Source organism: Trachypithecus francoisi, unplaced genomic scaffold (assembly GCF_009764315.1).
Source record: "Trachypithecus francoisi isolate TF-2019V2 unplaced genomic scaffold, Tfra_2.0 Lachesis_group13, whole genome shotgun sequence".
Lineage (NCBI taxonomy): Eukaryota > Metazoa > Chordata > Mammalia > Primates > Cercopithecidae > Trachypithecus > Trachypithecus francoisi.
Window position 1 is genome coordinate 98,658,659 of NW_022681458.1, and position 11,642 is coordinate 98,670,300.

The window sequence follows — 11,642 nt, forward strand, 5'->3', positions numbered from 1 at the left end:
TCCATATCTCAGCATAAATTCTAAAGCACAGTTTTGATTACTTGGTTTGGTGTCAGGATTCACTGCTTCTTCAAACTAGCCCATTGCAAATTCTAAAGTTTCTTAAAAATTAACCTAGAAATGTCCAACTGGAAATGTGGCACCAAATCAATTAAAAATGTGACACAAAAACTAATTTCAGAAGAATAGATCTTTTTTTTTTTTTCTTACTAGAGGTAACAGTCTTATTGCTTTACTGAAAACAAACTTATTAAAAGTCATCACATGATCTACAAACATGATCCCTAAATAAGACGTAACTATCAGGATCATTACTTTATAAAATATATCAATTCTTTCTAAGGTAGTTATCACATATCACTAACTTTTTAAAAAGAATACTAATGTTTTTTCAAAAGATATATAATTTAATCCTATCAATTATAACAATATAATAATTCAGTAGAGAGAAATATCTGATAACAAATCTGATAACAAATCTACTTTAAAAATAGCCTAAGAGTTGTCAGAAAAATGACAAATGGAAAGAAATCAAAGACGTATTTGATACTCGCCTTACAGCTTGTCTTGTTGTACCCAGGTATTATGCACATACAGCATGTAAGGTCACACATTGATTGACAGCCCTCCTATGCTAAAGAAAAGAACTGAAAAAAGAGGCAGCACGTGGCAAATACCTCAGGTTCCTTTCTCAGCTAGTTCACTCAAATCCCCCTGTAGGGGTTTCCAATCCTCCCCTCAATTTCACCTTGAATTCTCTGGTTTGATTGAAGAGCTTCACAGAAGGGTCTATTACAGATTGAGGAATGATCCATTTCACATCCGAAGCTCCAAAGAGCTACTTGTGAGGAATCTTTGAGTGCATTTATCTCACATGTGAAGCTTTCTGCAAAATCAATATAGGTATTTTTCAGTTTGACAAGTCAACATGAAATATCACATAATAATAGAAAAACAGAGTTGTACATTTAAACACAGCCAATACAGTTATCTATGACAAAGCTTATAGTTATTACTCATGGATATTCTTGAATATGTCTACTCTAAATTCATCCTGATGGCTGAGCTAAAGAGCATAGAAAGTGTAACTGACTGGCCATCATATTTCTGGCTGTTATGTCCTAATTAGTCCAGGTTTTGTGTTGAGGGCAGAGAATGGGCAGGATTCATGGCCTTTGCTTCTAATGTGAGATTGATATGATAAGTGGAAGAAAGTAACCAAAGTTGAAAAAAAAAAAAAGAAAGAAAGAAAGAAATAGAACAAAGGAGAATTCTTTTAAATAATTCACAGTTAACTAATTGGCGAAAATGGGTAAAATGATCACCCAAAGAATGACAACCATGTCTCAAATCCCCACCACAACTGAGGCAAGTACTAGCAGAATCACTGACATATTTGTGAGTAAGTGACGTATTTGTGTTGGGGTCTGACAATCTTTGGGTGAATTCCAAGTTTATTTTACCATCTGCATAAGCTTGAGGAACATGATTTCTCATCTCCAAATCTCTGTTTTTTCATTTTGAAATGGGATTAATCATAAGATTTTATCTTGTACGCTTTCATGAGAGTTAAACAAGATGCTGCATAAAGCACCTGGCACACAGAGAATGTTTCACTGTTGGTGATTATTGATGAAATTATTATAGTTTCATTGAACCCATTCACCACATCCCTAGGGCTCTAACCTAGTGCCACTTCTACTGTCCCCTGGGACCTTTCTACATTGTTTGGTGTTCCCAACTGGTGGATGACAATTCTGGTCAGAGTGTGCTCACTGAATTAGCTCTGGTCCTCATAGAAGAGTGCAGTGCTTGTCTTAAAAACAATCTTCCTCCAGCCAGGAAGGCTGTCCTCATCAACCACATGGGAGAAAACCAGATGGGAACGTGAAAAGGAAATAGAACTCAGGCGTAGAGTCCAAATCAGCTGATCAATCCAGGCAATCAGTGAGGTGAGAGATGGAGAGAAATGTCACATATGGTTTTTCTTCATATGGCAGTATGTTACAATTAATAATGGAGTTATCTCTATATACCCCACGATAGGAAAGACCTTAAAAACAAACAAAATAAACAACCCTCAGGAGAAACCCAGATCTAGTTAAATAGATGACAGTAATTATTTATTCCTCTCTCACATTTTTCTCAACCTATCATTATGTAATACCTGATTATCTGTGCTTGGGCCAACTAATTTGTAAAACACTTGAAATATATTTAAAAAATTTTTTTAATTAAAAAATTTTGATTTTAGGTTAACTCTCCCCACTACTCAGAATAAATCCAGAGTAGACAAAACATGTGAGTTCAGAGTCATAAAAATTCATGTTAAAAACAAAATAAGAAAGAACATCAGGCCAGGCGCGGTGGCTCATGCCTGTAATCCTAACACTTTGGGAGACTAAGACAGGCAGATCACCTGAGGTCAGGAGTTCAAGACCAGCCCGACCAATATGGTGAAACCCTGTCTCTACTAAAAATACCAAAATTAGCCGGGCATGGTGGCACATGTCTGTAATCCCAGCTACTTGCAAGGCTGAGGCAGGAGAATTGCTTGAACCCAGGAGGCAGAGGTTGTAATGAGCTAAGATCGTGTTATTGCACTCCAGCCTGTGCAACAAGAGTGAAACTATGTTTAAAAAAAAAAAAGGAAAAGAAAAGGAAAAACATCATTATAAAGCACAATTGAAGTTTAAAAACTCATATCCTATATTCTAAACTCAAATAAGTATAAATGACTTTGTGTTTAATTAATTCAAATAATATATATCAAGAAATTAATATATGCAATACTGTCAATTTTTTAGCTACCCTACTGTTCTCCATTATTAAAATTAAGCTACAGCTTTCATTCCAAAGCCAAATTAAAATATTTTCTTACATGCTGATATAGAATTACAGGTACAAATCGAAATAATTTCCTACTTAAAAAGGGTCATTTCTTTAAAATTTTATTTATTTGATTTGGATTCAAAATACATCTTTACTAAGGAAACAAATTTATAAATAATCATTAAGTTCCCAGATTGACACACAAAAACATGTTTAATGTAAACTGTATCTGAAACACACTAGTAATACCAAGTCTTGAGCAACTCTAGGCTATAAGGTCTATAAATAAATTTAACCATGTGAAAGCTTAGGGAGTATCATCGGGCACTAAGTTTACAAATTTGGGGACATACCAGGCAAGAGACCAGACAGAAGGATGGATCCGTTATGAGTTCAGGTGATCACCATTCTTATCACCACCACCATGTCAACATCATCATCATTATCATACCATATTTCACCCAACATATTAGTACAGTATAGCTATTAAAATGATAATGGTAGGTAGCCAATAAGATGACATCTCATCATCTTGTATTTTTAAGTGGGTAGAAATGAAGTGTACCAGGATGTCAGAAACTTACTATACTCTCTCTGGCACATAAATATCTTCCATGACTTTTATATTTCCCAATCAGGACCCTGAGCATTTTTAATGTACTTTCATTTAAGCAAATAAAGCTTCTAAAATATCAGTCCACGTTTCAACATCTCCTACTTTTAGATTTTGCCTTGTACTATGGCAAGACTCCTTAAGCACAGCTTTGGAAGGTCTAGGAAAGAAACTAGCTTAGGACCCATTTAACATGTTCCTTAGCATTCTGGTAGTACCACAATATCAAGGTGAATATTTGCCTTAAAAAAAACTCTCGGTGGAAAATAATTTTACAACTTTGCTCAATTATGTATCTCAAAGTTTATCCTCCTTCAGTATCAGGGTTTTCTGCCTTATCCCATTTCTGGTTTTGATTTTAATTATAAACCTTACTACTCAAAACTATCAGTAATATCTGTTTTCAGGTACTTCAAGTGTGCCAGTAATAAGCCTCATAAAGTTCAACTAATAAAAATGCTGACTATGGGCACTCATTCCTGCCACTTGTCCATACATTTCAAGTAAGTACACACTATCCCTATGGTTTGCAATCTAAATGGTTTGCCAACCTAAATGGCCTCTGTCCTCATCATGTTGTATCACAAAACATATGCATGCCCTCACTTTAAATGGAACTAAGCAGAGGCTGGGAAAGAGGAAGAAATAGGGAGTTATTGTCTAATTTTTGGAGTTTCAGTTTTGCAGGATGAAAAGGTTCTGGAGATCTTTTGCACGGCAATATGCATGTACTCAACACTACCAAACTATATACTCAAAAAATGGTAAAGATGGTAAATTTTGTGTTTTTAACCACAATTTTTTAAATAAAAAACTAATAATGTAGTCAAAGTGCTTTAAAAAATCTCATATCCTGTTTTTTAAGTGTTAGGCAACCAGGATCCTATATCTCATCCCTAATTACTTTCCCATAAAAATGTTGCCTGGGAAATTGTCTCTAGAGTTTTCAGTTCCAAATGAACTAATATATGACTTGACATAGGATAAATTGCACATGAAAATACAGGTCAGGCTGGGTGCAGTGGCTCACGCCTGTAATCCCAGTACTTTGGGAGGCCGAGGTGGGGGGTCACGAGGTCAAGAGATCGAGACCATTCTGGCCAACATGGCGAAACCCCATCTCTACTAAAAATACAGAAATTAGCTGGGCGTGGTGGCTCTTTCCTGTAGTCCCAGCTACTAGGGAGGCTGAGGCAGGAGAATCACTTGAACCCGGGAGGCGGAGGTGCAGTGAGCAGAGATTGCGCCATTGCACTCCAGCCTGGTGACAGAGCGAGACTCCATCTCAAAAAAAAGAAAGAAAGAAAGAGAGAGAGAAAGAGAGAGAAGGAAGGAAGGAAGGAAGGAAGGAAGGAAGGAAGGAAGGAAGGAAGGAAGGAAGGAAGGAAGGAAAGGAAAAAGGAAAGGAAAGGAAAGGAAGGAAGGAAGGAAGGAAAGAAAGAAAATATAGGTCAAAACTAAGAAAATTAATCAGACTCCGATTATACAATTTCACTTCTCTTCTGAAAGATTCGAAGAGTGAAGGACAAGAAAACCACCACTCCCAGGTGCTCTGTTGTAAGGCTGCAAGTACCATACACTGTTACCATTTAGAAACTCAGAATTTCACTGACTCTTCAGAGGACCAAGCAAAAGTTGAAGCTCATTGAGACAAAAATACTTGAGCTCAAACCAAACTAGTTTTCAGTGGTTTCTCCATTTTTTTAACAGAAGTTCCACAGTACCTTACCGCTCATTTTCTTTAGGTTTGCTGATTTTTTGTCTTTAATATTTTAACCCGATTGATTTTTTTACAGTTTTTTTAAAAAGTTATATTGTAAAATAAAGACTTTTCAAGATTCAGGGTCATAATGCTTTTTTTTTTTTTTTTTAAACAAGCTGATCTAATTTATATTTGTCCCACACAAAGTTAGGACACAGAAGCTTCAAAAGAAGCAGTCAAAATGGGACCCCAGTAGCTTATGGAAACTAGTGTCTTTATAATCCTGCTTCACATACACAGAATGAAATCAATCAACAGCAAAAGCACATAGTTCCTTTTTAATGTAAGATCCCAGGGATAGAATGATAGGATAAAAGCTAACAGACATGGTGCACTGATTCAAAAATTTATTATAGGTTTTTTCTGCATTCCCACTTCACTTCAATCATTCTGTGACCTAATGATTTGCTTTTAACATTTATTCTTACAGTCTACATAGCTTATTAGATTAGGGGTAGCAGAACCTTGAGGGCTGGTGTGAATTTGAGTTTTGTAATAACTAATAGTTTTAATAATAATAGTTACTTCTGACAACATCTCTCAGGCAATTATATCATTTCCTTAGAACAATCATGTGAGTTTAGTATCTATATCTCTCTGAGATACGAGGAAATTAAATAACTTGGCCAAAATTGCACACAAAAAAATGCCATGCTCTTAACCACGAAGCTTTCTTGCATCTTGATGAATTGCCGTAAGTATAGCTTAATGTCAATGTAGGTTATTTTTCCACCTCATCCATTAAAAACTCTTCTTTACTTATCTTCTTGATAATTGAGCTCCCTCTCACTTTTGGGATATTCTATTGCCCAATAGTTTCTGGATAGAAATGATATCTTGGACACAGTCACTTGTTTTGATTGACTCTATGATTGAACTAAATACGGTCATTAACCAACATGGTCATTGACTGCCAGCAGCAGCTCCCTTTGTTCCACTGCTACCTCACGGGCACCAATGTATGACTCACTTTTATGGAGTGTGTGATAATCAAGCAACGAGCTTACAGACCATTTACTACATGTAGCAATATCACAAAGGCATGTATTTTGAAATTTCCTTGAAGTCAAGACTATCATCACTAGCAATTTAGGGTATTCCAGAAGACACTAATACCCACTGCAAATGCCACAATCAACACCTGTGAAGAACATACAGACTAGCACAATGGGCCTTTCCATTTCCCTGCCTCAGACCTTCCTTTCTCTTTTCTCACACCTTTCTATGCCCAGGTGGGTGTATTTGTGCCTTTCCTAATGAATACAGAGTGGGGACACACTCACAACAGGTTACTGGGGGCTAGTCTTAGAATCCAAGAATAGTGGAGCTAGAACCCTGAAAACTCTCTAGACTATGCCATAAAATTAGATATGACAAAAATGTGGTCCAAAGAGGTCCAATGGTTTGCCCAAGGGCATAAGCCAACAAGTGAAAAAGTGAAGACTTTAAACTCCAAGTACAGTGCATTTCTGCTTATAAGACTGTCTTCAATAAAAATCCAAATAATTTACTACTTTACATAATTTCATGTAATCTTCACAACCTTCACATAAGATAAAGATTATTACTCTTCCTACAAATGAAACAGATTAAATAATTTAGTAAAATTCACATGGTTAGAAAGTGTCAGTAGCAGAGATCTGCTGTTAACACCTTACTTTCAATGAAAAGGGGAAAGGAAGGGAAGGAAAGGAAAAGGAAGGGAAGGGGAGGGGTAGGGAGAGGAGAAAAGGGGAGGGAAGGGGAGGGGAGGAGAGCTAATCCAGAAAGGATTATGACACTAGACAGTGAGACAGTGATGGACTGATTTTGAGACTAGAGAAGAGGAGGTTGTGAAATTAAGGCCCAGGGAATTTATTTTAAAAACTAAAATAAAATTGTTATATAAATACACTGGTCTTTAACTTTATTTCTTTATAACCTCTTTTTTTTTCCCCAAAAGAGTTTAAGTAGTTTTTTTTTTAATGCATTCAATACAATAAAATAAAATAAACTTAAAGTAGGTAAATAAAATGATTCCAGGAGAAAATGCAGTGATGTAAAAGAGACAAAATTCTTGCAAGGAAGCTTGATACACTTGCCAGAGGTAGGCTATAAATTTGAATCCGAGCTTTCAGACAGGCTACATGAAGAGGGAAACATGATCCATTACAAGAACTGCAGCATCCCTAAAACAAAGAACAAGCCGTTTGTCCAGGAGAGACATCATTATTCCTGGTTATGAGACCATAGAGAAATTTGTCCTTGTGCCCCTCCTTGAGAAGGCGCAGTAGAAAGCAGAGGACAGAGGCTTCAACAATATCGTTACAGCACACAGAACAACACATTGTGTAGGGCTGTTTATTTTAACATTCATTAGCGCAGCAGCCTTGCACTGGGGCAGAATTCAGCAATGGCAGTTCTTTGAGGACAGCATGCTAGTTGTCTCCAGGAAAGGGAAGGAAGAGAACTGTGTTGAATGGTAAGGATGCTGAAACAACACAGACACAGTGTGGAAGTCCTGCACAAACACAACACTAAGCTAACCTCCTTAACACCTTCACTAGAACACCACCAACCCATCTCAGTTTGTGAGTCTTTGAGCCTCTTTCCACTTACTTTGTCCAATCCTGTTTGGGTTCACTCTTCCTAACCTCCCCTGGTGCCAAGGAGGAACAGATCAAAACCAGTAGCCCCTGCACCAAACCCAAGTCTCAAATTGACCTGAGGAAAGTGATGAAGTGGGCAGAGTAGGCAAGGTGAGGCCAGGAGAGCCGTTTCAACAACAATGTGCTCAAAGATGGTGACAGTGCAGTATGTCAGATAGGGGCTCCACCACTCAAACTCAGCGGAGAGCCCCAGTGACCACAAGCAAACTTCTGCTACAAGCTTTTACACTCATTCACTTACTCACTCATTTACTCAGTCCATAAATACTTATTAGTAAGTATTATGGTTACATGCTGGGGATACACAGGTAGACAAGACACAAGTGGTCCTTTCCTAATGGAGTCTCTACCTGAAGACATTCTTAATTGAGACAACTCGAGGAGGTAGAAGAGATCTGGAGAAGTAATTAAGCATTAAGGAGATCCTGCCTTTTTTTTTTTTTTTTTTTTTTTTTTATGGAGTCTCGTCCTGTCACCCAGGCAGGAGTGCAGTGGTGCAATCTCGGCGCACTGCAACTTCCACCTCCCCGGTTCAAGCAACTCTCCTACCTCAGCATCCCGAGTAGCTGGGACTACAGGCACCCACCACCATGCCCAGCTAAGTTTTTGTATTCTTAGTAGAGATGGGTTGTTACAGTGTTAGCCAGGATGGTCTCGATCTCCTAACCTCATGATCCACCCACCTTGGCCTCCCAAAGTGCTGGGATTACAGAAGTGAGCCACTGCGCCCGGCCGATCCTGCCATTTTTTCATAAAAGGCCATAGGAAAGTTTATCTGGAAAATGAGAGAGCAGCCCTTCTTTAGAGATTAACTAAAGACCGTGACCTTGCTCTTCATTTCAACAGTCCATGCCTCCCAATTGCCTCATCTATCAAGAAGGAAACTAATACCTACAACAAATACTTCATAGTGTTTTATGACAGCAAGAATAAGAGTAAGATGTGAAAGCTAAAAACATTCTAGAAGTATTATCTCCAAAAATTGTGCATATTGATAAAATGGACCTTAAAGTTATTATACATAATAATTGTACCTGAGTGTCTGTCATAGTTAGAAACATGTTAAAAATACAAGATAATGAAATAAAAATGAGCAATTTATTCTATCTAAATACTATACAACTGTATTAATTAATAACATTTAATGTCTTGCACGGAAGGACTCACCAAATTACAAATATAGTCCTTCTAGAATATTAAAACCATAATTAAGTGTAGGCTGAAATAGAATCACCAGTGAACCTTTACCTGTTGATGTACAAACAATGTGATTATGTATAAGGAATAAAATACAATTTAAAATAGTCATTTCACATCACAAGCAAAGTTCAGAGCATGCTAAGAAATAACTGTTTCAGAAAGGGTTGTGCCTTCTTCACCTGCAATTTATTTAACTGAAACTGGAATTATCATCTCCCTTCCCCAACTCACTGGTTCTTGTTACACCAAAGAAACATACCCAGCTGGAAATAATGAGCAGTTGTCCTGACTGTAGAGATTAAATCAATTTTAAGCATTTTTACATAAAGCACATATCACAAGATCCAGTGGACAGCATTATTTGCCAAGGTCAGATTCATACCTTTTCCTTTTCTAGACTGGTTAACAAGCACTATGTATTTAAGAACTGAATTCTTCATCTTCAAAGTTATCTGATTACATGTCATAAACAATTTGATTGAAAGTAAAGGGGAGCCAGTTGTGGTGGCTCGTGACTGTATTCCCAGGACTTTGGGAGGCCGAGGCAGGAGGATCAGTTGACACCAGGAGTGTGAGACCAACCCAGGCACCATAGCAAGACCCTGTCTCCACAAAAAATAATCCTACTAGTAGGTATCTATCCAGAGGAAAAGAAGTCATTATACAAAAAGAAAAATACTTGCACACTCATGTTTATAGCAGCACCATTTGCAATTGCAAAAATACAGAACCAGCCCAAATGCCTATCAATCAATGAGAGGTTACAGAAAATGTGATATATATATATATATACACACACCATGGAATACTACTTAGCCACAAAAAAGAATGAAATAAGGACATTTGCAGAAACCTGGATGGAATTGGAGACTATTATTCTAAGTGAAGTAACTCAGGAATGGAAAACCAAGTATCATATGTTCTCATTCATATGTGGGAGCTAAGCTATAATGATGCAAAGGCGTAAGAATGATATATTGGCCTTTCTGCCCGTGGACGCCGCCGAAGAAGCATCATTAAAGTCTCTCTTCTCCCTGCCGTCATGTCTAAGTCAGAGTCTCCTAAAGAGCCCGAACAGCTGAGGAAGCTCTTCATTGGAGGGTTGAGCTTTGAAACAACCGATGAGAGCCTGAGGAGCCATTTTGAGCAATGGGGAACGCACACGGACTGTGTGGTCATGAGAGATCCAAACACCAAGCGTTCCAGGGGCTTTGGGTTTGTCACATATGCCACTGTGGAGGAGGTGGATGCAGCTATGAATGCAAGGCCACACAAGGTGGACGGAAGAGTTGTGGAACCAAAGAGAGCTGTCTCAAGAGAAGATTCTCAAAGACCAGGTGCCCACTTAACTGTGAAAAAGATATTTCTTGGTGGCATTAAAGAAGACACTGAAGAACATCACCTAAGAGATTATTTTGCACAGTATGGGAAAATGGAAGTGATTGAAATCATGACCGACCGAGGCCGTGGCAAGAAAAGGGGCTTTGCCTTTGTAACCTTTGACGACCATGACTCCGTGGATGAGACTGTCATTCAGAAATACCATCCTGTGAATGGCCACAACTGTGAAGTTAGGAAAGCCCTGTCAAAGCAAGAGATGGCTAGGGCTTCATCCAGCCAAAGAGGTCGAAGTGGTTCTGGAAACTTTGGTGGTGGTCGTGGAGGTGGTTTCGGTGGGAAGGACAACTTCGGTCGTGGAGGAAACTTCAGTGGTCGTGGTGGCTTTGGTGGCAGCCGTGGTGGTGGTGGATATGGTGGCAGTGGGGATGGCTATAATGGATTTGGTAATGATGGAAGCAATTTTGGAGGTGGTGGAAGCTACAATGATTTTGGCAATTACAACCATCAGTCTTCAAATTTTGGACCCATGAAGGGAGGAAATTTTGGAGGCAGAAGCTCTGGCCCCTATGGCGGTGGAGGCCAATACTTTGCAAAACCACGAAACCAAGGTGGCCATGGCGGTTCCAGCAGCAGCAGTAGCTATGGCAGTGGCAGAAGATTTTAATTAGGAAACAAAGCTTAGCAGAAGAGGAGAGCCAGAGAAGTGACAGGGAAGCTACAGGTTACAACAGATTTGTGAACTCAGCCAAGCACAGTGGTGGCAGGGCCTAGCTGCTACAAAGAAGACATGTTTTAGACAAATAGTCATGTGTATGGGCAAAAAACTCGAGGACTGTATTTGTGACTAATTGTATAACAGGTTATTTTAGTTTCTGTTCTGTGGAAAGTGTAAAGCATTCCAACAAAGGGTTTTAATGTAGATTTTTTTTTTTGCAACCATGCTGTTGATTGCTAAATGTAATAGTCTGATCGTGACGCTGAATAAATGTCTTTAAAAAAAAAAAAAGAATGATATATTGGACTTTGAGGACTATGGGGAAAGGGTGAGGAGGTGGCAAGAGATAAAAGAGTCCACACTGGGTACAGTGTATATTGCTTAGGTGATGGGTACACCAAAATCTCAGAAATCACCACTAAAGAACTTATTCAAGTAACTAAACCTCACTTGTTCCTCAAAAATCTATTGAAATAAAAAAGTAAAATAAAACAAAAATAAAATTATTAGCAGGCATAGAGGTATACAACT

The 11,642-nt window shown here is 38.3% G+C and overlaps 1 pseudogene across 1 annotated transcript; it reads left to right on the plus strand.

Annotated features, from left to right (window-relative positions):
* The first annotated feature begins 10,034 nt into the window (after positions 1-10,034).
* Positions 10,035-11,401, plus strand: LOC117095041 (annotated as a pseudogene). The gene has a single exon (XR_004441785.1). The product of XR_004441785.1 is annotated as a heterogeneous nuclear ribonucleoprotein A1-like (transcript).
* The last annotated feature ends 241 nt before the right edge of the window (positions 11,402-11,642 follow it).